General features: G+C 35.7%; 1 long non-coding RNA gene across 1 annotated transcript in view; it reads left to right on the top strand.

Moving 5' to 3' along the window:
• Window positions 1-18,374: 18,374 nt before the first annotated feature.
• Window positions 18,375-22,470, top strand: part of LOC149125098 (uncharacterized) — a 121,522-nt gene continuing 117,426 nt past the window's right edge. The window contains exon 1 of the long non-coding RNA XR_016212572.1: window positions 18,375-18,519. This is a non-coding gene — a long non-coding RNA (uncharacterized LOC149125098). The remainder of the gene's footprint in view (window positions 18,520-22,470) is intronic.

The following is a 22,470-nucleotide window of genomic DNA, read 5'->3' as shown; positions in this document are numbered from 1 at the left end:
GAGATATAGAAATATAATCGGTATGCATGATGATTTTTAACATACACAATTATATTATTCCATACATATCTGTTTCTTTCATTTGCATTGTTATTGAGCATGCTGCTAATTGTCCAGCATTGCTTTTTATACCTACACAGTATACTTAGTTCAAGAAATTTAAATAATTAGACAGAGGTATAATTGTAGCCCTTTGCAATTGTTAGAGTTACAATTCAGCATCACAATAAAACACTTTGTAAGCTTCTACAAACAATAATTTTAAGTGTAAAAAAATTACAAAGTTTGCAAAGTTCTAAAATTATATCCATTTCTTCTGTTTGTTTTTTTTTTTTTTTTATAAATTACCATTCAGTTATTCATTGAAACACTCAGCACAAGCAAACACACACACATTCTAAACTAGTAATGGAATTAAGGAAAGTAACTAGACGAACATCTGTCCTTCCCTGTTAGCGCCCCATAAAAATTAAATTCTAGTGATAAAATAAGTTAACATTTAAAATACAATTATCAATTTGATCTTAGTTCTTACAACTGCTAAATAAAATAATGAAATATTTTTATACATTCTATAATGGGACTCTTCTTAAAGAAATAATAATTTAGCTGAACTAAGGCAGGATAGAAAATGACTCCATCTAGACAAAAGTCTGACAGTTTAGGAAACTTGAGATGGTTAGGCCCTTAGTTTGATGAAAAAAGTTTTCTCGGGGTCATGAGGTTACTGAGGAATGGTGGAGAATGGGTATGAGACAGTCAGATTAACTTGTCCAGATCATGCTGAAATGTGCAGTTTTATTTAAAGATTTTATTCATTATCTATGTAACAAGGGAGAGTCAAAATATTTTAAGCAGCAGACTACAATGTTCATATTTTCTTTAAAAAATTTCACTCTGCAGCAGAAAATGAATTGAAAAAGGATAAAAATAGAATCCAGGAGGCTGGTGAGGAGGTTCTTTCCTGGTCCAGGCGACCCATCACAGACACTGCAACGAAGGAGAAAAGTACATTCCACAGATATTTAAGAAGTGAAATGCACAGCACTCTGATAAAAAATACACAAATGTTATGGGCATGAAACAATTGATTTTTTTTCTAGCTTAAACCATGTGTACCATTGAGTCAGAGGATGATTTCAGAAGATGAAATGTTGAGATTGAGACATGATGAGCTTGAAGGACCTCTACACATTCCCTACAATGGCTGAGATAATGTCAGATGACATCAAGGGGTGGCATAGAATTGAAGACATCAGAAAACCCTCATGTAATGCCGGTAGGAAAGTAAAATGGTACAGGCAGTCTGGGAAATAGTTTGATATTTCTTCAAATGATTTTACAAGTAGAAAAACATATGACCCAGCAATTCCACACTTTGTATCCAGGACAAAGCAAGACATGTGTTCAGACACAGATCTGTGCTCAGCATTGATGGTAGCATCATTCCTAACAGCTCAAAGATGGGAACATGAAGTGACAAAGGGAAACACAATGTAATATGTCCAATAACAAAATATCATTTGGGTTTAATGTAACTGGCACAAGAAGCTAGTCATAAAAGAGCACATAGTAGATGACTCCATGCATATGAACTATTCAGAACAGTAAAATCTATAGAAATAGAAACTCGATTAGTGGATTTAGTTCTGCAAACGTGGATGGGAGAATAAAAAATGATAACTAAAATGCGTGAAATTTTTCTCAGACAGTGAGAAGTGTTTTATATCAGTTAAATAACACATGATTTATATCCCTATATAGGTATTTAAGAATGCAAAGTGACCTTGAGAAACAACAGTAGTTGGAACTCAGAGAAGTGACCCTGACAAAGGGAAAATATTTGAGGCTGTTTGTAAATAAGTACATTATAATTAAATAAAGCTAAGCATCCAAATTGCAGACATTCTGTGTGTGACTATTGATATCTCATCATATATATGCAAATATACATATATATATACATATATATATATGATGAGAACATGAGGATGAGTCTGTAGAAGATATTGAGAAGAAGCAATGAGAAACAAAGTATAAAAAAGAGGATATGGGACTGTGGTGGTTTGAAGGAAGTCAATACAGAGTTTTCTTTTTGCTGTTGTATTCTGGGGGAAACAGAATGTGTGAATGGTTTAAATGAAATGAAGCATCCAGTGTAATGTAGTCTGAAAAACTCCCATTATACTGACTGAATTGAAACCTACTATTTCAATGAGAGTCATTTTGTGCAAAAATGATAGAAAATGTGACCAACAAAAGGATTACAGATTTCATTGAACAGGAGGCTATTTCAGAAAGTCTATGAAAAAAATGAAGTTAAAAGATATTTAATCAGATGCAAAATACTTTTGAGATTCATGCAGCTTTTTAATAGTACACATTTTCCACGAACATTTTGAAGCTGCCCTTTGTACATGGAAGAATGTGGTGGTGAGATATGTGTGTGTGTTTGTGTGTATGTGTATATATATACACACATATATATGTATATACATACATACATATATACACATACGCATACATATATAGTGGTGAGATATGTATAGATAGTGATTTTATATATACACACATATATGTATGTGTGTGTGTATATATATATATAAAACAAATAATCAGTAAAGGGACTGGGAAGGAGCAGATAATTTGGTTTGGATCTTATGTTATTGATAGACCTTAATTTTTACAGTTACATACTGCAAAAGAATGACCTCTACATACCTCGCATGAGATTGATGAAGCAGGGTTGCACCAAGCCCTCACTTTCTGAAAACTGAGTTATTTGAAGAGTATTGCCACTAAACACATGTCTGTATCAATACTTAATAGTGTTCTAGAACTCAACTTCCTAAATACATAGATATCTAGATATTGATTAAAAACAAAAACCAAGCAACTTCATAATGGTTATAAATAAAGAAATAGGGCAAAATAACTTCCGAAGAAGTGTGGAAACGTTTGCAGGAATCTACACTGCATCACCTTCTTTATATGATATTGCCTGTTTCTTCTGTGCGGATTGAATGGGTCATTTGCTAGATAATTTCTTCGATAGTCATAAGAAGCTAGTCAGCAAAAGGCATTAAGTGAAGAAATGTGACTGATGGCATTCTTTCATTTACCAATATTTCAGTAACTTATGTTATGGTGAATGAAATGGACTCAGTGCTAATATTCTACTTTCACTCAACTTTCAAGTTTTATTTGTCAAAATCTGTAAATGTGTAATAAAAACCAGTCATACTTTATTTATCTATGTCTCAGGGACTCCAAATCCTTCTCAACTCAGGAGACAAAAAAGCCAAAACCAAATAACCACAGTTGTCATCCATGATAAAATTTACTGGACACCTGTATTAGTTTTTTCTGGTCATTATAACAAATCACTGAGATTTGGTAGCTTAAGACAACAGAAGTGTATTCTCTCCTAGCAATAGAGTACAGATATCTTGCATCAGTTTCAGTGAGCTGAAGTTATGGCATTAGCAGTGCTGCCCTCCTTTGAAAAGCTCCAAGGAAGAATCCTTGCTCTTCTGACTTCTGATGCCTGCCTGCATTCCTTGTCCTTTGCTCACATCACTCCAATCTCTGTCTCCATGGTGACTGTGAATCCTCCTCTTCTGTGTGTATCAAATCCCTTTGCCTCTCATGGGAACATATTTGATGATATTTGGGACTCAACCATACAATCCAAGATCATGTCCTTCTCCATATATTGTTTTTTTCAAAGATTTATTTATTTATGAAAGACAGAGAGCGGAGAGGCAGAATGAGAGAGAGAGAGAGAGAGAGAGAGAGCTCTTCCATCCAATGGTTCACTCCCCAGTTGGCCACAATGACTGGAGCTTCGCCGATCCAAAGCCAGGAGCCAGGAGCTTCCTCCAGGTCTCCCACGTGGGTGCAGGGGCCCAAGGACTTGGGTCATCTTCTACTGCTTTCCCAACTGCTTTCCCAGGCCACAGCAGAGAGCTGAATCAAAAGTGGAGCAGCTGGGTCTTAAACCAGCACCCACATGGGATGCCGGCGCTTCAGGCCAGGGTGTTAACCCGCTACACATAGCGCCGGCCCCCAATCATTCATATATTGTAACTTCAGTTTCTGAGAGGTGGAACCCTTACACGATTAGGTCATGAGGGTAGAATCTTCTTGAGTGGTATTTGTGCCACTATAAAAGAGGCCCCCCGGGAGCTTTTCTTCCTTCTCCGCCTGTGAGGACACAGCAAGAAGACTGGCATTTATGAACCAGGTGGAGTTATGTGCTGGCATCTTGATTTTGGACTTTGCAGACGTAAGAACCCTGGAGAATAAAGCTGTTCCTTATAAGCCTCCCAGACCAAAAAGGATCAAGATAAGTCCTAAGAAAATTAACTCAATTATAATGAAATATTATGTTACTATAATTCAAAATCATTTGATGTAATTAATAGAGTGTTAATGAAGTATATAGATAAGCAATATATTTATATTATTTTTAATTTAAAATTGTTTTTGTAAGAAGTCTTAATTGTCTCCACAAATAAGTGAGATAAAGGAATCATTTTACTTACTAATTTATAAATTGGTAAAACCTGCAGGCTTACCCAATGTGTATAAGATAAAGACCAACACTGTTTGAATGTCAGACTCCCTCATTTGAAAAATTTGTTTCATAGCTTTAGAAGCTGTGGGTACTCCATCTATTTAGAAACCTTGCAATTTCAGAAAAAAACAAATAGGGAGAGACCACAATCATTCTTTTCATCCATGTTTCAAATTCTTATGTCCCCATGTCAGACTCAGCTTTGACTGTGGGGAAGAAGAAAGACAACACTGGCGACCAGCTCACACTGTGCGGATGAAGGCCTGCAACAGCTCCCACAGGGGCAGGGAGCGCAGCAAGGCCACGGGATGTATTGATCAGGCTTTGCAAAGCTCTGTTTTCCCCATTTCTCTCAAATTTCTGTACCATAACAACAGCTTCCTATCATGCACAGTGCCACGATGTGTTGGTACAGGTGACCCCCTTTCAAGTTGTCTACCTGCCAGTGACAGCAGATCCTGTCATTCATGTGCGAGAGCAATGGGAACTCAAATATTTAGGTATTACTTTGGGCAATTTCCTAATATTATGGGTCATCTGGAAAACAAAATACTTAATAGAACTGCTAATTCTTTAAAATGACAGTTTCCAAGTTTGGTGGTCTTTTTTCCCCTATGTGTATATTAATATTTAACTCTATCTTTAAATTCTTTTAATGATTTATTAAGCAGAGAAAATAACTTTGACATATTTTTTAATTGCTCTGTGTTTTAGACGATCAGAGACACTTCACTTTTCAGACCCTGTTTGACTTTGAACTGAATTTGTAATATTATTTAACTGACACATCTATCTTTACATAGAAGTGTAATTTTTAAAAACATCTACAGGCTGCCAGAACAAAGTTCCGCATATCAGAAGTCTTAAGCAACAACAATCTATAGTTTCACAGCTCTAGCGTCTAAGTCTAAAATTTGGCAAGGAAGGCTCCTTCTGGGTGTTGTGAGGGAAGGAGCTGTTCCAGGCCTTTCCACTTGGCTGAGAGATGGCTGTCTTCATGTTCACACACATTCTCCCTGGACTAAGTCTCTGTCCAAATGTTCTCCTTTGATAGTGACCTGTTTTCCCTGGATTGTCCTTTTATTGATCTTACCTGTGAACGAGGTCACATTTTCACTTGTTCAGGTTAAGACTTTGAATTTGTAAATTTGGGGAGGGACACAATTCAACCTATAACACTATTATTACAAAGGTTCCATATATGAGCTTTCTAAATAGTATTTATTCCCTGTTGCTTATTCATTCAGGAGATTTGTTTGACAGTGTTTATTTTTAAATGTTCATGAAAAGTTGGACTAAAACATAATAAAAATTCTGGTGCAAAAAATTTTGAAATTCATGTATATGAACATTTTTCAAAAAGTTCAGGAATAATGCCTCTTTGAAAAGCCATGCATATATTTCAAAACCTTTATACCTTAAAAAACTTATTTTAGTTCCAGTTTTCCAAGAACAGTTTTGAAGTACTCTCATATAGTTCAGAAAAAGAAAATGTGGTGGGATGTAACAAAATTGATTAGAATTAGAAAAAAAAAATTCCAAATCCAATGCATTAAGAAGCCAGAAATTATTTACAACCAAGCAACATAAGGTAAAAATAAATGATAGAAATGTAGCCAAATCAATCACAATTTATAAAAAATCAAAGCGCCTTATTACAACTTGAAGGGCATGCCCATATTGTAACAGTGAAGCTAGAAAGGAAGGAAGTTTTCCCTTGAGTGTTGGGGATCTCCCTAAGCATTAGATGGACAATTTTCTTCTAAAAAAGAAAGAAAAACACTGAAAATCAGTCTGAATCTCCTGATTATTCATCTCTCAGTTGCAAATGTGGTTTTTACAAATAAAATTTATATAAAATTTAAGGCCTCAGTTTCAGTGTTTCCTCTCTTTGATGCTTGTATTTGTTAACATGAAGTGTCTGTATTTATGCCTTATTATAAAAGTAAATTTAAACCTAATATGTCAGGAGGTTTTTTTTTTAACTTTTGAAATTTCTACATTCGTGCTGGGGATCCTGATAGTGTTTGAAGTTTTAATATATGTACTTGTTTTCTTGGAGGCTTGCATATCATATGTTACAACATACTAAAATAATATATCTTCCTTATCATTTATAATTTGATCTCGACTTTTGTCTGAATTTTATAATTTGTGTGCTTATTGAACATCTAGTATCTTCTAGGTGTTTTCTGGCTAGTAGGAATACAGCAGCTGTCAAAGTGACAATTTCTTTTAGAATTTGTTGAATTTTTGGGATAATAGATGACAAGCAATGAGCTGAATGAATTATAAAGCATACTGAAAGCTATTATAGACTAGTTACAGGGCCAGGGAGAGTGATGAAGGCTGCTGTGTGGGAGGGAGGTCTGTATCATAAAGTAGGTTCTCAAGGAAATCCATATTGAGGTGTTTGAGCAAACACTTGAAAGAGATGGAGCAAGTTCTCTTAAAATCTAGAGGAAGCATAAAACAGTGTTCATCTGATGCAAAGGTCCTGAGGCAGGGGAACAGCAGTGAAGCTTTTGTGCTTAAGAGTGTAGTAGACAAGAAAGAAAGGGAATAAATGATGAACTTGAAGAATTAATGGAGAGAACTGGGATCTGTATTAAAAAACTCAAGGTGTCTGCATAGTGTAGTGGAGTATTTAAGATATACAAACTCAAGAAGATTAGCTTCCTTCACTAAATGTCAGCATAGACTTCAACCACCCTTATCTCCCACCCCAGTCTCTAAAACCACATTAAGCTAATGTTTCAGAAAAGTAAAGAAATTTATTTCCCAAGTAATGACACTCCAGAAAGCATTATATAAAATTTAGAGATAGTGGAGTTGATTTCCTTCAGTTTCGTTAGTGTGCTGATTACAAGCCTGCAAAGCATTGCATGCTTATCATTCCCATTGCAATTGGCAGCAGAGAAGGAAGACTGTGTACCTAATGCTGAAGTTTGAACTATTAAGGCACAAAAAAAATTGGAGCTTTGCATGTTGAATATCATCTCTGATACTATTTGGTGATCAGAAGGACATTTAAAACAACATGGGACAAAATTGTAAAAAGAAGAAACTATTAAGAATTGTCTTATACATACAAGACTTTGCTTTTCTCCTAGTAATTTATACCTGATTGTTAATATTAAGACAGCACTTTATTCATACATTGATACCATAAATAATTTGATAGAGATATGTTTAAGTTAACTGTTTAATACCCTACACACAATATATTTTATAGATTTCTTTTTTTTCATTTTCAAATGCTTTTTATGTGTCTCTTTGAAACTTCAGAGTAAAGAGAAACCCTTCAGATATTGCTAAAGATTACTTCCAAAGATTTAAATTATTTGATAATTTCAATCAAACAGGAGAGTCTGGAATAAATTTTGTGCAATAGTTTTTGATTAAGGAGGCTTCAGTCTATGTGGGCATGCTGGTGGTTACAAAGACAAAATAAATGTCACAACTTAAAAGATAAAATGTTATTTGTCATATTTGTATCTTGAAAGCCTCTGTGAATAGAAATGCAAATCCTCAGAGGCAGAGAAGGCTGTCTGCCATCTGAAGTCATTTTCAGAGGAGTTACTAATTTCAAAGGGTTAGGACTCCACAGAGATAGCTCCTGTCTCCAGTACTTGGTGAAACAATACATTGGCTCAGGATTATTTTTATTGGATAAATATAATGCTAGTAATAAAAGCAGAATTACTTTCCCCAAATTGAGAAATAAGATTAGTGAGTGCTTGAATCAATTAAAACTGATAGGAAAGGTCATGTATAATGTCCTATTATGGTGCATATTCTGTACTTACTAAATTCAGCCTGTTTTAGATCCTGTTAGTTGAAAAGATCCCTACCATTAGGCAATTTATTCATTGTATCTAGTCAACATTTTTATGAAAACACAAGTTAAATGCAAAGAGAGTGCCTTTTCAGCAAAATTTTAATGTAGTTCTTGTTATGGAACAAAGAAAACCACACTTTACCTGCTACTGAGTACAATTAAGTATAATTACAATCTAATGGGTTTGCTAAAGCATCTCATGATAAATGCCATTAATTCTGTGTACTGTGAAAGGTATCATACACATTGACAGGTTCAATTTGGGTAATCAAATGAATACACAAATATAAGACAACATTTAAGGATTGTTCCACAACCCACTGAATGATTTGCTAGTTTCAGGAGTGATGAGCGATGCTCACATAATCTTTTTAGTTATATGATTTAGGATGAAAACTATGATTCTAAAACTACAAAGCAATGTAATTTACCATAGGATCTCTCAGATTTTATGGCAAAAATATACTCGCTACTGTGAGGATAAAAGGTTTATTAAAATCATTTAACATTTTCTTTATAGGAAGCCTGAAGTTACTTGTAATTTTTGTTTATTATATTTTATGTTATAAATCGTAAAAGTCATTTAGCTGCTAAGGATAAATGAAGATTCATATAAAATACACATAAACTAAACATTACAGGTTTATAGTTTTTCAGTGTGAGTCATTGAACATGCAAAAGAGTTTAGCAATTTGTTTCATCTGATGATAAATTTGAAGGATTAATGTTTATGCCAAGAAACATGGACTTATAATGGAGTCAAAAGGAACAAACCATGTGGAGACTTGCCCATGCCATTTCACTTAAAGTTTGTTAGTGTGCTTGCTAACAGATGCTGTGCCATAGGTATGATCCATGCTCTATGTGTGAGTGGATCTTTGTGGAAATTAAATCCTCATGAGGGTAATCTAGCTCTCTAAAGGATATCTGGATAATAAGTAGGTCAGCGAATTAACCAAGGCTACAATAGCAGTTAGAGTAACTCCCCCTTATTCACAGGGAACACATTCTAAGATTCCCAGTGGATCCTTGAAGACATGGATAGTATCAAACCCTACATATTCTCTGTGTTTTTCCCCCTATACGTAATTGTATGTCTGGTACTTAGGGCCCAAAACAAGCAGATTCAAATTCCAACAGGTCACAGAACAACTCGAAGTTGTTTGTTGATTTATATCTCCTATACTCACAGTGACAGTGAGGAGTGCACAAGGAATAGCCTTGCCCCTGATGGTGGTGGGGCCACAGGTGATATCAACTTTTGTGTCTATGGTGGCAGTCAGATACACAGAGAGACACCTACACACCCACATACAGCCACATACACCAATAACTACCTACAGGCACACATCCACACAACCACAAGCAACAACATGCATCCCCAAGCAGGCACACATGTGCCCACATCCATCCCCAAGCACCTTCATATGAGCCTGCATCTATCCCCCAAGCAGCCACATATGTGTCCACATCAATCCACAAGTAGCTGTCCCTAGGCATGCCCACCAGTTGCTTATATGGCTTTACCGACAGAAATGGCCCAGAGACAAACTGTGACATAACAGACTTGGTGGGCATCTAGCCACACAGGCAGATCTGTCTGTTACCATAATTCCAGTTACCATAGAGGTATAGATATATGGGAACAAAGACACAAGAAGGCATGGGCAAAAGGAGTGGGGATGGGATATCATCACTTTCCCCAGTTCATCTTCTTTACAATAATATGCACATGTAGGTTGCCGGCACTGCAGGCAGCGACTTTAACTGCTTTGCCACAGGGCGGACCCCCTGAAATTCTTATATTGATGTCTGAAATGGAAATTAGACCATCTCCACACACACACACACACAATTATAGTTGGAAGTGATGAAAGTAAAGGAAACAAGGGGGAAGGAAGGCTTCCATAACTCACCTGAAGTAGCAAAATGTTACCCTGGTATTCTGTGACAAGTCATATGTGTGTGTTACAAAACAAACAGCAACCTCTAAGAAATACATCAAAGAAGGCACACTTAAACACTCTATAAGTAAAGATGACTGCCTAAAAAAATTCAAGTAAACCACAGACAATAAAAATGAAATAGAAGAAATAGAAACAAAAGAAAAAATCTTAAGCACAAACATATCAATAATTACTTGAAATGTAAATAGTCTTAGGCCAATCAGAAACCAGAAATTGACAGGGTAAATATTGTAGGCAGTGTAACAGTTGGTGATGCAAGACACTGAGGCCATCCTAAATAAATGGAGAAATATACCATGACTATGAAGCTTCAATTTTATCCACAGCTTAAATGTAATTGAAATTAAAATCTCAGTAATGTTTTTTGTACCTAAAGGCAAAATTTTTCTAAAATTTATATGGAAAGGTATAAGAAACATAGTGGCTAAAATAAAGAGAATAAGTAATAAGGAGAATAAAGTGAGGGAAAATAAGTTTTACTATATAAATACAATAGTTGAGATTAATGTGTTGTTGTATATAATGTGTATGTTATAGGCAGAGAAAAGATAAAAAAGATTAATGGAACAGAATAGAGAATTCAAAAATACATGAACGTCAACCTGTTCAGTTGCATTTGACATGGTATAGCATCAATTTAATGCAGACTGGATAGAATTTTATTTTTTTATTTTTTAAAGAGTTTTATTTATTTGACAGGTAGAGATACAGACAGTGAGAGAGAGAGACAGAGTGGTCTTCCTTCTGTTGATTCACTCCCCAAATGGCTGCAACGGCTGGAGCTACGCCAATCCAAAGCCAGGAGCCAGGTGCCTCCTCCTGGTCTCCCATGCGGGTGCAGGGGTCCGAGCACCTAGGCCAATCTCCACTGCCTTCCAAGGCCACAGCAGAGAGCTGGACTGGAAGAGGAGCAACCAGGACTAGAACTGGCACCCATATGGGATGCTGGTGCTGCAGGAGGAGGATTAACCTAGTGTACCACGGCCCTGGTCCCATGGATAGAATTTTAAATAAAAGATGTTAGAATAATTGAACAACTATGGGTTAAAATGAATTTTGCTCTAAAATTAACATATTAGCCTAAATTAAATCAAATAGATTATGAAGTTATATGTAAAGTATACACTAATATGGTTTTTATTGAAAGAAACAGGAAAACATTCTCAGAGTCTCCACAAAGGCAGAGAGTTCCTAGACTTAATACAAAAGGCACAACTGATAAAAGGAAATGTATAAATTGGATGCCATAAAAATAAAAAAAATTCTTGAAAGATGTTTATGTAATGAACAGACAAGCTGTAGAGCCAGATATTTCCAACAAATGATCACTATTTAGAATGCATGAAGTTTCCTCAAAACTTAAAAGTAAAAACAAAAATAGCACAATATAGGAAATGGTCAAGATATAAATAGACAATCCATTTGAGAGTATATACAGATGGCAAAGAAACAGGAAAATATGCTCGATTCCATTAGCTATTAAAAAAGTGCAAATTAAAACCAAAATGAGCTCTTTATCCAAGTATGCCTATTCGAATGTTTAAGATAAAAAAAACAAAATAATGCAAGAAAAGGGGCTCGGCATTGTGGTGAAGTGGATAAAGCTGCTTCCTGCAAAGCTGGCATCCCATATGGGTGTCAGTTTGTGTCTTGACTGCTCTGATTCTGATTCACTTCTCTGCTGATGGTCTGGGAAGAATCAGTGTAAGATGGCCCAAGTGCTTGGGCCCCTCCAGTCACGTGGGAGATCAAGATAAAGCTCCTGGCTCCTGGCTCCTGGCTTTGGCTTGGCCCAAAGCTGATCATGGCAGCCATCTGGAGAGAAAACCAGTAGAAAGAAGATATTTCTCACCTTTTTCCCTCTTTTTCTGTAACTATGACTTTCAACAATAAATCAAATCTTTAATAAAAGAAAAAACAGTGGTGATGTTAAATTCTAGTGAAGATGGGAAGAAATGATATCAACTGCATCACACACCCTTGGCAGGAATGTAAAATGACACAGCCATTCAAAACAATGGTTTCTACAGTCCTTATGAAAGTAATCATACAATTTTCATATGATCCAAAAATTGCTCTGTTGGTCATTATTTCCAGAGAAATAGATAACCGTGCTCATGCAAAGTTCTTTACACAAATGTTCATGGCAATTTATTTATATAACTTCCAAACTGGAAACAACTTGCATGTGTTTCAACAAATGAATAGTTAAGCAAACTGTGGTAGGTCCATGCCATGAAAAGATTACTCAGCAGTAACAAGGAATAAACCATCTATATACTTAATGACTTGGCTGTATCTCCAGGTAATTACCCTAAGTGGATAAAACCAATCACAAAAGACTATATACACTAAAATTATGTTTGTATAAAATTCTTGAACTTTCAAATTTGTACAAAAAAAGAACGAAGTTTTAGTGAGGTTATAATTACTTACATAGTCCATTTCCGCTTAAATGAATATTACAAAGTTAAGACTGAATGGAGAAATGGATATCAAAATTTAACTATACCTTTTGTGATTTAGCCCATATGTAATGATTCAACTAACGGCTATATGATTGACATAACCCAAATAATATTTTGAGAGGATTACCTAGATATAAATGTAACAGAGGGAAAAATAAGATACAGCAGTGGGGTTAAGTGGAAGGGTAAGTTAGAAAAGTTATTACCTAGTCCTCGGTTGTGCAATGATTTCCTGAGGGGCTGAGGTGTGATAGACACATTTGAAAGCTATTGTGGTGGTTGCATCGAATCTAAAATGAATTTTTATTCAAAGAAACAGAGAGACAGGTGTCATGGATGATTTTATGATTTTAAATCTTAACATTATGAGACAGAAACAAAAATAGGAGAGTATTGGAGTGAAAAGGAAAAAAATAAGTTTACTGGTAGTTGTGCATTTGAGATGACTGCAATATATACACATAGCACTGTCCACAGTAGGATTTCTCAGTCTTGGTGGTGCTGACATCTGAGCCAGATTACTTTTTGGTTTGGCGGATGTGTACAATGTAGGGTATTTAATAGCACCACTGCTCTTAACCCAGTAGATGTCAATAACATTCTTCCACTACTTATCCACTGTGATCATCAAAGGAATTTCCACACATTGCCAAATGTTCTCTAAGAAGCAAATCCACCCTGGGTGAAAACTACTGGTCTCAAAGAGATGTTGGTTTACAGTGAGATCAAGATTGGAGATTCTGAGAGTAAATGATTCCTTAGTATTTGCTAATAATGTGTACTTTTAAAAATATTGATTTATTTGGAAGACTTTCAAAGAAATGGCTAGAGAGCCAGGAGAAGAGAAGAGAAGAGAAGAGAAGAGAAGAGAAGAGAAGAGAAGAGAAGAGAAGAGAAGAGAAGAGAAGAGAAGAGAAGAGAAGAAGAGAATGAGAGATTGATTTTCCAACTGCTAGTTCTTTTTCTAAATGGCAACAAATGCCGGGCTGGACCAGACCAGTGTTTTCCCAGGCACATGATCAGGGAGCTGGATGGGAAGTGGCATGACCAAGACTCTAACTGGTGCTCACATGGGTTGCTGGCATAACAGGTGGCAGCTTAACTTGCACCACAACCCAGATCCCTGAAGCTTATTTTTTTAAAAAAACGGGTTAAAAATCTTGACAACACTAATGGAAATTTTTGACCATAATAGTGATTTCCTCCTTAGGAGCATATCCATATGAAATACACCTTGAGTTGACTGATAACTTTTAAATTATGGAGAGGTGGTTAACTTAAAAAACAATAACTCCAGATCTGGAGAGAGAAAAGTCTGTGGCCCAAATTAAAATTTGAAATTTTACCATAATTCAAGTATCATATGTTTATGACATATGTTTAGTGTATTTTACAGAAAGATATGCTTTCAATCTAAGAAATTTGCCATTTTGAAAGTATATAAGGTAAACACATTATATAACATAGACTACTTAAGCCATGATTTTTTTACAAAAACATTTTACTCTGTCCATTACTTCTATTTTACTTTCTATTAATTATTCTGAGGAGACAATTGTCATTTGTAACAAAAGATAATGTGTTCTAAATTTGTATTATTAGGGCTGTCATTGATTTGAAATATCTATAACTTTCATTTATTGAAATTGGGAAGTAAATTTCTAAAGAAAAAAGCTTGTCTATACATTCAACATCTTTTAATGTTTCATAACAAAGCCATAATACTATCACAAAACTTCAATAGGTGAAATGAGTTTTATGACCTATATTAAGATGAATATTTGTACTTTAAAAATATTAACTTGGGATGCACTTTTTTTCTTTCAGAAGAGCAAATCTTTTAAATCTCTTCAGGATTCTACAAGTATGGAGCTATAGCCTCAGCATTTCCACAAAACAAGAGTATTGGAGAGAGAGAAGAGAGCTACTTCAAATCAAATCTGCTATTCACAGTCACGTAGTATAAATTATTACATTAGCCACTCTGAGAGGTTTGCAATATAGCAAACTCTAATGCTGTCCAATCCAGTGTGTTAAACAATTTATACACAACTCTTATATATGTTCTTATATATACTTGGTATCTAGTTTGTGTTATTCCTCTTATATACATTTATGTAGAAAAATGTTGCCCTTTGCCATGCCTAGCAATTACTGAATACTCAATAAACGTTCTTAGAGAATTTCAAGATAATAATATTATTACATTATATTATTATAATAATTTAGATAACTGGAAAAGCAATTATCAATTCACTTACTATTTTATATTTTAGTGCATTTGTTTGTGTTTTTCAATAGACCATGACATTTTTTAGAGATGGAGTCATCATTTGTTCTTTTTTTAAAATCATTCTGACCCTGACACTAACAAAGTATGTGATAGAGCATTAGTGATAACCTTCTCTACAACTGCCAGGTGGTAGTCAAAAAACACCTCTGCTTCATTTTTACAAAGGAAGTTTTCAAGGACCTTTCATTTTTTTTCAGTAGTTAAGAAAGTGTAGATTAAATACTGGTTGATTGAAGAATACAGTTGTCTTTATGAATAGAACACTAACAGCATCCAAAAGTAATACATTAGTCAATATTTCCAAATGACAGCATTTGTGCCTATGTGTGTGTACATGCATGTGTGTGATATATAGGTATGTATGTGTGTGTATACTTGTTTTGGTGTGGGTCTCAACATATTGCTGAGTAAATATTGGCTAGTGGCATCATTATTACTATCATCACCAATGTTACTGCTGTTGTTTGCCACAGACATGGATAGGGCAATACCACTGATACCAGTGTGTGTGACATAAAACTCTCTCGTGCTAAAACATCCTAGTGCAAATGGAAATTATCCAGTGTGATAGAGTTTTAGGTCTAGTTTCTTAAGACTAGAGAAAAAAAATCATTTTTTTTTCCTTTAAGAGTTATTCGGAATTTCAACCATAAAAAAGGATGGGCTCATGTAGATCTTCTCTGTAAAAATGAAAATATTATTTAAAACAGATAGTTGTCTGAAGGCAAAGTTATTTCATCTAGTCTCCTTTTTTTAAATTTAGTAATATAGTCAAAGAATAATGCAAAATCTAATTATCTAGACAAACTAATGTATTGTAATATATACACTCCTGCCTAAAACATTTAAAATTTAATGAACTTATTATAGCAATGCTGTATCCATAAACATGCATCTGTTTTCAAAGAGGTTATCAATGACACCATCTGAAGCTGATGATAAGAGAGTAATGACTTTCAGACCATAGATGTCTGTATTTGTCATGGCCATATTTTTACATTTGCAGCTTTCATATTACTTTAGTTACAGTTTCATATTTATTTCTGTAAACACATATTTCAAGTGGTGGGTGGAAATTAAGGCAGCCAGATGGCTCAGTGAACTAAGTGACAGAATGGAATCTCAGAGATCCAAGTTCCCTACTTCACTTATCTTCATAACCTCACAACTCAGAAGATGATCTTGGGTTTATTGGCTCCTGTTAGGTAACTGTTCTAAGTTCAGGATTTCTCCCTGACATAGTTGTAGCTTTCTAAAAATATGTATCACAAAAAGTTTTCACCTCTATTTTATTAAAGACAGCTTCACAGAACCACATGCAGATGGCCTAGCACTGTCATCAATATAATTGAAGCACTTCTATACCTTTCAGCCTTCCATACACTCAGACTGAAAGTCCATGTAAACATGCACAGGTGCAGAAACAGTTGGTGACACCAGGTTGACAAGTGAGCAGGCCAAAGTGGGCTGGACAGAGAAATTATAAACTTGAATGGGGGGCTTGTAGCAGTTTCTACTGATTAGCAATGAGAGCAGATCAACAAGAAAAGAGACAGTTTCCATGTCATATTCCTAGGAAGCCATAAAGGCCATCATGACCCTGGAGACACACAGAATGACTTTAAAGTTCAAGGCTAGGTAGGGATCAACTCTTACTGCAGTATATGATCATAGGCAAGTCTGTTTTCTCGAAACCAGATTAAAGAATAAATGATTCAAAGGATAGCTGAGACATTTTAAAGAGATAACACACTCAATTTAGCTTACGCATAAATTCAACAGAATATCATCTCAGTGGCTATATTTCCTGTCCTAGACTGTGTTCAACACAATGTTGAATATCTGGCTCCACTTGGAATATTATGGCCTAGGTTTTAGCAGGGCTTTTAGGAAGAATGGTATTTTTCAGCCAATCTTGTACACAAATATAGCCAGGTGATAAAATTTTGATTAATAAGATAGCAACGAAAGTGCTGTGCATTGCTTTCTGAAAAAGAGGATGGTGGCTGGTGCCGCGGCTCACTAGGCTAATCCTCCACCTTGCGGCGCCGGCACACCGGGTTCTAGTCCCGGTCGGGGTGCCGGATTCTGTCTCGGTTGCCCCTCTTCCAGGCCAGCTCTCTGCTGTGGCCAGGGAGTGCAGTGGAGGATGGCCCAAGTGCTTGGGCCCTGCACCCCATGGGAGACCAGGAGAAGTACCTGGCTCCTGCCATGGCTCCTGCCATCAGATCAGCGCGGTGCGCCGGCCTCAGCACGCCGGCTATGGCGGTCATTGGAGGGTGAACCAACGGCAAAGGAAGACCTTTCTCTCTGTCTCTCTCTCTCACTGTCCACTCTGCCTGTCAAAAAAGAAAAAAGAAAAAAGAAAAAGAGGATGGTAACCTTCTTTTTTCTCTTGCATCTTCTGCTAACTGGAATGTGGACCTGATAGGGGAAGCTCAAGCAGCCATCTTGGGCCACTAAGTGTGTGTTATGCACTGAGAGTGGCAGATAAAAATGGCAAGATGAAAGTCTTCGTCAGCAATTTTGTGAAACCACCTTACCAGTCACACATCTACATCATGAAATGATTCTATGACATGAAATGGAAATATAATAGCATTTTAAGAATGCTGAGTTGTCTCTGCTACTAAAGCCACCTTCTCTGAAATTGTGTGCCAGAGAAACACTCTGTGTCTTCATAGAGTTTACATCATAGTGAAGAAAAAAAAATAAATAGAAAAATTCAGCTTGCCGATTCCTAGATGATATATTCCATGTGATCTGGAGAATCTGTGCAGTATTGGATTCTGTGTTGATGGTTTGTTAACAAAATATTTTCCCACACCCAATATAAGACCTAGTGAACTCAACCCCTTCAGAATCAGCCTTTGAGAAATTAATTTTTTCATGAAAGACCAATATTAGACACTATACAACACAACTCTCTGCTGCCTTCCTTGGATTTCGGAGTTAAAGGGATTTTTACAGCTCATGCTTTAAAATATTGTGCAGAGTGCCTATTCAATGAAATACACACAAATATAAGGGCTGGTGGCATTTGAAGCAATGATAAGTATACTTTTGGATCAAAATGTGAAGTTTTGTGTGTTCTGTTAAGAAGTGTAAAGAGTTATTGGGGTGCCAGCGGGGTTGGGGGGGGTAGGGTCTTTAGCCCCGCCTACCACATTGAAGTACTGAGTTTTGTTTCTGTTTCTGGCTCCTGCCACTGACCTGAATCCTGAATATGAAGTGCTAAGAAAAGTAGGTTAACAAATGGAGAGAAGACAGTAGCAGAATATAAGGTTCTATGAGGAAAAAAGGCCAGCAGGTGCAATAGAAGAAAATGAGATTGGGAAATAGAGTGAAGGAAGGAAACTACAGATGAGGAGGTGAGTTCATTTTTTTTAATGCAGAGACAGGCAACTTGGCAGAGTCAAAGAAAGCACAACTGTGACTAGAGTGAAATCCTGGGCAAAACTCTAAGCCCTGAAAGATCTTTGCACATTTAAGGAACTGAGAGAAAGCCAGCAGGAAGAAGAATAAGTGAAGGAGAAACAAGCAGAAAATCAGCTGGAGATTTTGATGTTTACTCTCTATAGATCAAGTAGTTATCATGTAGGTTAATCTCTCTAACAATTGAATGGAAACAGGAAAATGTAAATGGCTGATAAATATTATTAGAGAAATAAAAATGAGTGATATTAATAATCTTTCTTCAATTCTGGGCTTGAACAGTTATATCAATAACTAAAGATATTAGAGACTAATATATATATATATATATATATATATATATACACTCTCCATATATCTCAGACAAGGATTTTACTTGTCATATTATCGTTCCTTCATTCTACAAATTGCCCTAAGTTGCATAAAATAAACCAAATTTTCTAAGTCAAAAAGCGCTGACATGCAAATTCAATGTTTAATTCACAGAAAAAATATTTTATTAGCCTTAAATAGAAAACAATATTGGCACAATATTTGTGCTAGATCTTGTAATGGATGAGTAGATTATAAATAAAGATGATAAATTCCTGAAATACAGAGTTTGTAGACTATGCATCTGGCAAATACAGAATTCTTTAGAAAGTAATCAAATATCTGCTGATAATACATGTACCAGAATGTGTTGTTAATAGAAGTTACATGCTTTTCTAAGGATAAATAGGCTAAAACATTTGGCATTTACATCGTAAGGAAAGTATTTATAAAATGAAAATTATCATTAAAACTCTTGCAGTGCAGTTTGAACTTGAAATCAAATCAAATGGATGACAACTGATTAAAAAGAAAAAAAGAATCAAATTCATGCTGATAAATGTGACACAAACAACCAAGCTGAACAAATATTCTAAGACATTTCTTAGGGAGGTTTTCTTATAATAACATCAGCCAACAATTCATAGATTTCTTTAAATCAGTATAATAGCATCATCTACAGAATTAGCTGTTCCAAGAAATGGCTACATAATCAGAATTGTTTGAGTAATGCCCTTTCATGTTTCTTAAATGGTGATTCATGCTCACTGCATGATTAAAAGAGTGAAATTTTGCACCACAAAGTCTTTGGACAGCAGTAGCTCCTTTGGTATTCTTAACAGCATACTTTGTTTTGAAGATAATGAGGACATTATAATCTGTTTGGACCTTTTGTTTAAAAATTCCCACCAGAGACTCTTTTAAGCCATTGTGGTTTTCAGTGCCTGATTCCTTCCCAGCCCAAGTCTGGTTTTGCTGCAGCTTCAGCTGTTACTCATGCTTGTTGGGGCCTGTGTGCCATTCGTGGGAAGATACTCACCATGAGTGAGAAATCCACTCACTTTAAGTGCTCTCCCTTGGGGGCATAGCTTGGATCAGATTTTCAATACAAGATTCTTCTTTTTTGAAATTCTGAGCACAGTGACATATGTTAACTTGCCTTGCCCCAACCTGAACAGAAATGAAACAGAACTAATAAGTGGCATGTGGTAATGATAGGAAAGTCCATAGTAACTGCCTAGCAGGAGACATTATTATACCCTTTGAATTCTTCAGAAAGACAATAATGTTCCTTCAGGAAAATCATAGTAATTTTTGATTGAGGTGACAAAAGTTTCATCTTAAATAACGAACAATAATGGACAAGTGAGTTGAACAGGGAATTCCTGTTTTCTTAAACATGTCATTGACCTGCATAGAAAACAAGATAATATACCATAGGAAAAACACTTCACTGGCAGTAAATTTGTCCGAGGAGTATAAGAGTTGATTAGCACAGGGAAGAGTCCAGAGAATTCTTTGAAGAACTGCTGAAGAATATAGAACAAGATTAACCAGAGTTCTGAGGCTAAAATATTGAGAATAATCAGAAATAGCCAGACAAAGCAAATCAAAAAGCTTGAGTCTGGAGATTTGGTACAGAGGGTTGAATTTCTACTTGTGATACCAACATCCCATGTTGGAGCGCTGGTTCGAGTCCGGGATTCTTTGCTTATAGATCCAGCTTTTTGCTAATGCACCTGGGAAGACAGAGATTGATGGCCCAAGTATTTAATTCCCTGCCACTCATGTGGGAGAACTGGTTTGAGTTCCTGGCTCTTGACTAGCTTGGACCAGCCCTGGCTGTTATGGATGTTTGGATACTGAAAAAGTAGATGGAGGATTAGTCTCTCTCTCCCTCTCCCTCTCCCTTTCAAGTACATGAAAATAGATATATTTATTTTATAAAGTGTATGGAGACTGAAGGAGCTATATGAATGGGGTACCGGTGAAAGAATGCCAAGGGTTTGGCAATTTTTGAAATTAGATGATGGGTACAGAAATATTCTTATATCATTTGCCATCATTTTATGTATACATGAAGTTTATTATAATCAATTTTTCTAAGAAAACTATTTTTCCAGAACTGATCCCATAAACTGTCCTGTCCCATATACATTATATATTATAATGTTTTCAGTCTCCCAGAAGATGATTGGTTAATTCTTACAGTCTTTCATTTCGGTTGACCTTTTATCACACATACAGAAAATGAAAAAAATAAACTGTACTTGTATCTGCATGTATATATATAAGATTTTGTATTTGTTGACTTTATGAATTTCTATTTACTACATGTATGTAGCATATAATATATACACTCAATACTATCAGAAAATCACTTGGCATTGTGAAGACTTCAGCATTTTAAAAAATTATGCCTTTTAAGTGACTTTCAGACTAATAATAATGAATAATTGCATAATTATGCTCTCAAATAATTTAATGTTTTATCTTGAGCTTTTGAAGCTTGTGAACTTTTTCTATGTTAATTTGAAGCTTGAATTCTGGACACCCTGTATTCTTTCAAGCTTTCTGAGGAATCCTTAATGGGATTATTCAGGTGCATTTTAAATCAAAGGATAAGAAATGACCTAATTTCAAATCCTGACTTAAAGCTTCAAATTGCACAAAATTTTCTAATATTTCCAATATTTAATAAATCAGAAGATAAAGGGGAAGTGTAGATGTCAGGAAGATGGCTAAATACAAAAACGCTTATTGACCGACTGATGAAATAAATCCATAAATGCATTATGGTTTTCTTACCCTGCAAAACTACTTGCTCCACAAAACTATTGAAACCTATATTTGCTGAAGATGGTAGATGAGTCAGCAAAAGAAAAAATAAGGCAAAATAAAATAAAATAAAATAAAACATACATAGGAAGAACACATAAATACATGCATACATATATTATTTTACTAACTCTCATATAATGGCTTAGTTAATTCACATGAGAATTGTTTCTGAGGATAAACAATTGAAACCCAAGGTTCACTGAAGAGATTCTCTGCGAGGTACTCTAGCAATTTCTACAAAAATCAGTTTTGTTTCTGTTTGCCTTGAGGTAATTTTATACCAGGAAGGGACTAATGCAAAAAGAAAGGAGATAATATTGACCTAAACTCTACAGTGATGTCAACCTTGATTTACTTACATGACCAGGTCACTGACAGTTTATTTCCAAAATCAAAAGTCCTGGGGCCAGTGCTGTGGCATAGTGGGTGAAGCCACTGCCTGCAGTGCTGGCATCCCATATGGGCACTGGTTCGAGTCCTGGCTACTCCACTTTTGATCCAGCTCTCTGCTATGGCATGGGACAACAGTGGAACATGGCCCAAGTCCTTGGGCCCCTGCACCCATGTGGGAGACCCAGAGGAAATGCCTAGCTCCTGGCTTTGGATCTGTGCAGCTCTGGCTTTTGTGGCCATCTGGGGAATCAACCAGCAGATGGAAGACTCTCTCTCTCTCTCTCCCTCTCTCTCTCTCCCCCTCTCTGTAACTTTGCCTTTCAAATAAATAAATAAATCTT

The sequence above is a fragment of the Oryctolagus cuniculus genome, chromosome 8, assembly GCF_051225735.1.
Source record: "Oryctolagus cuniculus isolate XC-2025 breed Fujian yellow rabbit chromosome 8, ASM5122573v1, whole genome shotgun sequence".
Classification (NCBI taxonomy): domain Eukaryota; kingdom Metazoa; phylum Chordata; class Mammalia; order Lagomorpha; family Leporidae; genus Oryctolagus; species Oryctolagus cuniculus.
The sequence above is the reverse complement of the archived record's forward strand: the minus strand, read 5'-3'. Positions and strand labels throughout refer to the sequence as shown.